Source organism: Colobus angolensis, unplaced genomic scaffold (assembly GCF_000951035.1).
Source record: "Colobus angolensis palliatus isolate OR3802 unplaced genomic scaffold, Cang.pa_1.0 Scaffold106, whole genome shotgun sequence".
NCBI classification, from domain to species: Eukaryota; Metazoa; Chordata; class Mammalia; order Primates; family Cercopithecidae; genus Colobus; species Colobus angolensis.
The window spans coordinates 3,309,871-3,315,870 of NW_012111586.1; the positions used below are offsets into that span (position 1 = coordinate 3,309,871).

A 6,000-nucleotide genomic window follows, 5' to 3' on the forward strand; every position below is an offset into this window, starting at 1 on the left:
TACAGAAAGACTTCCACCAAAAACAGGTAAACAATTATTTACTGAGCCTTACATATAATAAGTGACTAAATGTTAATTCAATGAATGAATCAAGAACAAGTTAATAATAAGCTTCAAGGATAATTTTTACCTATGTAATGCTTTAAAAATCAGAAGCATCCAGAAATTGAGCCACAAAATGCCAGTATACCTTTTAGGCTTCAGTCACATATAAATCAATTAAGAGAGATGTCATACTACACAAATATAAAAAATGATACGACAATTTACTCATTCATTCAATAAACATTTTCTGAGCACCAACTTAGGACAAACCACATTATATATCCTAAGGGGGAGAACAATTACACTGAAAACCAAAAATTAATCAGTTGACTATATATGATTACAAAAACTATCACAGAGTAATTTAGCATATAATCACATAATACTACAGCTAATATTTAAATAAGTGTGATTTTCTTAGTCTACTAGCTCCATGATAAGCTAAAAGTGTCCAAGAAGCATGCTGCCCATATTAGAAAGAAATGAGCCTACAAATAAACCACAAGGTAAAAAAATTCACATAAAAGTTATCTGGAATAAATTATTATCTATTTCTAATATCAAACAATAATTCTAAACCATAGTAATTTAGAGTTTAGAAAGAGACATTAAAACACTGTTCATAGGCTTTCAAGGTTATCCATTTCTAAAGCTGAGTTATAAATGGTGTGCGTGAAAAAAACCCACAGTAATCTATTCATTCAAATATGTATACCGAGTGCTGTATCACACAGTCATCATTTTTTATCAAGAATGACAATTTTAACCTTTAAATAACCACTTATTTGTCAAAAACATTCCACATGTATTAAGATTAAATAATCAATCATGCAAACTGAATCAAGCAAGTCTAAATAATGCTTACCTAATAAAATTAATATGGTGATTTCCTAACTTAAGCCATACTTAATGTAATAAAGTTTAAAATTCACATGAAACTCAGATATGCAACAAGAAACAAGTATGAGAAGCTGTTATGGGCTGAATTATGTCACCTCCCAAAAAAATATGCTGAAGTCCTAATCCCCAATACCTCAGAACATAACTTCAGTCCCTCATGATGTGACCTTGGAAATAGGGTTGTTGCAAATGTGATTAGTTGAGATAAGGTCATACTGAAGTAGGGTGAGCCCCTAATCCAATATGACCGGTGTCCTTGTAAGATGGCCATGTGAAAACAGACACACACAGGGAGAATGTCACATGACCACAAAAGCAGACACTGGAATTTTGCAGCTACAAGTCAAAGAATGCCAAAGACAGCCAACAAACCACCAGAAGCTAGCAAGAGGCAACAAGGGATTCCCCTGCAGGTTGCAGAAGGAGCGTAGCACTGCCAACACCTTGATTTTGGATTTCTAGCCTCCAGAACTCTGAGACAATACATTTCTGTGGTTTTAAGCCAATCCAGTTTGTGATACTTTGTTATAGCAGTCATAGGAAACTAATACAGCATGTATATGTTTCTCTTATACAGTATATTAATGCACTGAGTTTTTAAAATTTTATTTTCTATGGTATCATACAGTAAACTTGACTTTTTTGGTGTATAGTTCCATACATTTTAACACACGTATATATTCATATAACCCTCATCATAATAGATTACTGACAGTTAATGTCGTTTTTTAATTGCCATTACTGAAACAAGAGAAATAAAATTATTTCCCATAGGCATAAATTTCCAGCCTTTTCATTATTTTTAAAATTCCTAAAATAAAGATAACCTCTAAAATAAAATTCACTATCTTCAGTATATCCATTATCTTTAAAATTCAAAGCTCTATCCTTGAGAAAGTCACCTTTAGAAAAATTCATTTAAAGCTTTCATTTGAAGAAATTGATAAATCACCATTCTTCACACAAAACAGATGGTCAAAGACAGAAGATTCACCTAAGTTGTAACACTCATGCTACTTAATGCTATCAGTTTATTACACGCACAAGTCTGGAGTTTTCCCCATATATTCCAATACCACTCATTCTCAAAATTCATGTCTCTCTGTTTTACAACACTGAGAAATCCATTCTTAACATTCAGTCATTCAACAAGCACTTATTGAACATTAAAATGTGTGCATATGTGATGTGTTAGGGTGGAGGGAGATAACTCATTGCTCAAAAAAAAAGAAGATAATGTGATTTAAAACTTGAAAAATTTCTATGCTAAAAGCACACCCGCTTAAAGGAATGCAGCTGCCTTCTGTGAGGGAATATCTTAAATATCAAAATAAGTCATTTTTCTCCACATGAAATTTTATTATAATTTTATTCATTCTAACTTACATATGATGCTATAGTTTTTTCAATGTAGGTATCTTTTGTTCCCCAAACAATATAGATTAAAAGAAATTACATATAAAAATCAACAACTGTAATACTTGTTACTGACAAATTTCACAAAAGTTATACTACAGAAAAATTTCACAGACCTGTTTATTGATGATATACAACTATACACAATTTAAAACTTACTACTTGATGTTTAAGTTATAGATAACTTCCTGAAATGGGCCACTTTTTATATTTCCATTATTGCCTTTGTACTTGTACCTCTTCCACATAAGGTAATACTTAGCATTCTGGTTCTAGTCTTGAAGACTTCAAGAATAAATCATGTACTTATTTTAAAATGTGTGGACTAAAACTATGGGGTTTTGTTGAAGTCACCTGTCAAAATCTACTTAAAATTTCTGGACAAATATGTATATAACTCAGATGTACCAGGTGCAGAAGGCCCCTGCATTCCTTTACCCAATTTTTAAAACTAAATATCCAAGTAATTATAATATTTCTGTGTTTAAGTGAGAAAAATTGTTAATGCTTTTTTCCTTTAATCAATTCAGATTTTCCTGAGAAACAGCAAAGCTTCTTTAAGTTTTACCAAACACAAAGAAATCAATTTAAAATACAGTGGACAGCAAAAGGGTCAAAATGTTAAAACCATTAGTAAATTATAGTTGTCTTATTCTTACACCATCTGCAGACTCCTGAATAAGTATTTTCCCAAGATTTATACTACTACTATATCCATGGGCTTCTGAAACAAGTTAAAAATGCCGACACTGAAAACATATGAACTCTATTATCTTTACAATACTGAGATCAGACTGTAAGTCTATTGACATAGCTTCAAACTTACAAACACCCATGAAGAGACTAACTTGCAATTTCCCCCTTTTAAAGGGAATGCCACTTCTGATGCAGTACTTACATAAAAGAAATGTATCCTTTGAGCACAGCTGGAGAAGTTTTAGTTTTGATTTAAAATCTGAAGTATCCAATTTTTAACCAGAATTCATGACTTTCTATTACCAGATTTTGTGTGGAAAGTAATTAGAAATTACAGAATTTAATCTACCTACTCTTTCTACAAGTTTTTGTTTGTTTTTAATTTATTTGCCTTGAAGGCTTTTTTGTTTGTGCTTTCTTTTTTCATTTAAATTCCCTTTTTCATTAAATTCCCTTATGACTCTTTTTCCTAAAAGGATGTTGTTACAGAAGTACCCCAACTTTCTGTTCTTCCTAAAGCATCGGCCTTCAGTAACTTCCCAAATCTGAGGTTCTATCGTTTAGAAACAGTAAGGAAATATGTAGAATTCTTAATTAGTATCACTTAGTAATATTGAGTTTGAATTGCACTTATAAACTGAAGAACACGATTACTATCTTGGTATATACAAATCACTTCCTTCCTCATCTCTTGGCAATACTTTAGAAAGCCTACTCTCTAGATTAAGTAATTTACTTATAATTTTAAGTTTAGGAGATGGGGGATGAGTCTCTATTAAAGGTGGTTCATACCAAAACACAGAACTCAAAAAGATGCAGAACAGGCTATCCTTCTCTCCTATACTTATTAACCTAAATTAAGGTCAGAATAATAAAAATTACACAGCTCATGGTTCTCAAGTAGCATAAACTTAAAGTGATAACTTTATTCACCGGTCTTCGTCTTTGAAATCCAAAGGCAATCACAAAACATGTTTGTTTATATGTGTCTTTTCTCAAGGTCCCTGAAACTATAATATGAGAGCCTATAACTCCAGAACCACATTAACTTTCATATTATAAAGGGGATATATATCTGATTTAAACATGACCTAGATTAACAAATTATCCGATTTCATTTGCAACGTGACGCTTCAGTCACTTTAAAAATAGACACTTCTTTAAAACTCTTCCTCTCTTTCATTTGCTCCCTCAAGTTTGAAAACTCTTCCTTATCCATCTCTTACTACAAAACGACCACTTAAATTGACCCTTTTCAATTTAAAATATTTGAAACAAGAATCTTAAAAGTTAAATGATCTAAACTCAGAAAAATTAAAATTTACAGACTAATAGGAAACTATTTATTTTCATGTTTTCAGTGTTTCAGTATTAATATACACAAATAAACAAAGGATTAACCTCTTTCAAATAAACAAAACTTGCTCAAGCCACTGTCACTATATTCTGGCACAGGATAAATCTACATTTCACATTTGCAAAATAAATTGTGGTATGCTGTTTTGGTTAGAAACACAGGAATCAATGATTCTCAATAACCAGAAGCAGATTACTTTATATCAAACAGCATGATTCAAAGAAAAACATTTTTCAAATATGTTGGTTTTACCTGGAGAGCTAGATGTCTGGGGTTTATGTCTCTCTATGCTTAATTCTAAAAACGACCTCCCTCCAACTCCTTTCAAAAATCAGTATTTTCTTCGATTTATATGAGCATATAGTGTACAATAAAACATGATCTAGATTAACATAAAGTACATAAAGATATGTACTTCCAGAATGCTATAATAATCCAAATAGAAAAAAATTCGTGTTTTAATTTTCCACATAGCAAAGTCAATGTTAATCAATGTCATTTTTTTCTCTTTCTCCTTAACCATTCCACAAATCAGAAGCACTGTATTTATATATTTAATAAGATTAACAAACTGACTAGAAGCTCCGGAGGAGTAAAGGAAGAAATCACTTGTGTAATATATTTTCCCATAACAAAAAGATAAAAGCAAGTACGACTTGTTAAATGAGAAGCTTTTGAAAAACCCAGCGTGACCAGCTTTTGATTTACCCCAGTCTGACAAGGAAGAGAGACCCCACCCCCACTCCAGATTGTATGGCCTTTTTTTTTTCCTTGGGTGGGGGTGTGGAGGAGAAGCTGTCACATTTCCATCTTCGGTTATTGTTAGTCCGCAGCCTAGATTCCCAAGCATCACTGATCCAGGGGAAAAATCCTAACGCAGACAATTAAAACTGTCTGAAACATGCAGGATTTTGTTGGGGCTCTTTTCCCAGTGTTAAAGTTAATTTCATCGAGGCTTAATCGGCTAGGGCTATTGATTGCCTCTGACAGTCTGTCCCTCAAACGCTCCCTCTAAAACCGCTTGTTCCAGATTCACTAACAATCCTCCCCTCTCCAAACTTAAATTAGGACAATGCATTTGTGAAATTATTACATCCAAAAAGGCATACCTCCCCATTCTCTTTGCCTTGGTGTGGGTAGTAGAAAGAGTGAAGAAGAGAGATCTATTCGCCCTTCAAACAAAAAGAAATGGGGGTAGAGGGTCAGTGGAGGAAAAGAGCAGTGGTGGACCTAACTGAAAGGTTGAAAAAAGTTTTTGTGACTTGTTCGTCCTTCGGCAGGGGTACAGGAGTTGGGCAAAAGGCGGGGTCTCGGCCCCAGGGCTCAGGCAAAGAGGCACCTGCGGAAGAGGAGGCTGAGCACCCGAGAGCGCCCGGGCGAGCACCTACCGACTTGCAGCACGTTCTCCACGGAGCCGCTGTCCAGCAGACGGATGCCCCGGCGGAAAGGGAGCCCCTCGCCACCGCAGCCGACCGCGCCGGCCCCTGCGCCCAGGCAAAGAGGCACCTGCGGAAGAGGAGGCTGAGCACCCGAGAGCGCCCGGGCGAGCACCTACCGACTTGCAGCACGTTCTCCACGGAGCCGCT

The 6,000-nt window shown here is 34.7% G+C and overlaps 1 protein-coding gene across 1 annotated transcript in view; it reads right to left on the reverse strand.

The window, feature by feature from the left end:
• The window catches only part of ZSWIM5 (zinc finger, SWIM-type containing 5), a 206,431-nt gene extending 200,479 nt beyond the window's left edge, over positions 1-5,952 (reverse strand). The window contains exon 1 of the mRNA XM_011946336.1: positions 5,803-5,952. The gene's annotated coding sequence lies outside the window, so the exon portion shown is untranslated. The remainder of the gene's footprint in view (positions 1-5,802) is intronic.
• Positions 5,953-6,000: the final 48 nt, after the last annotated feature.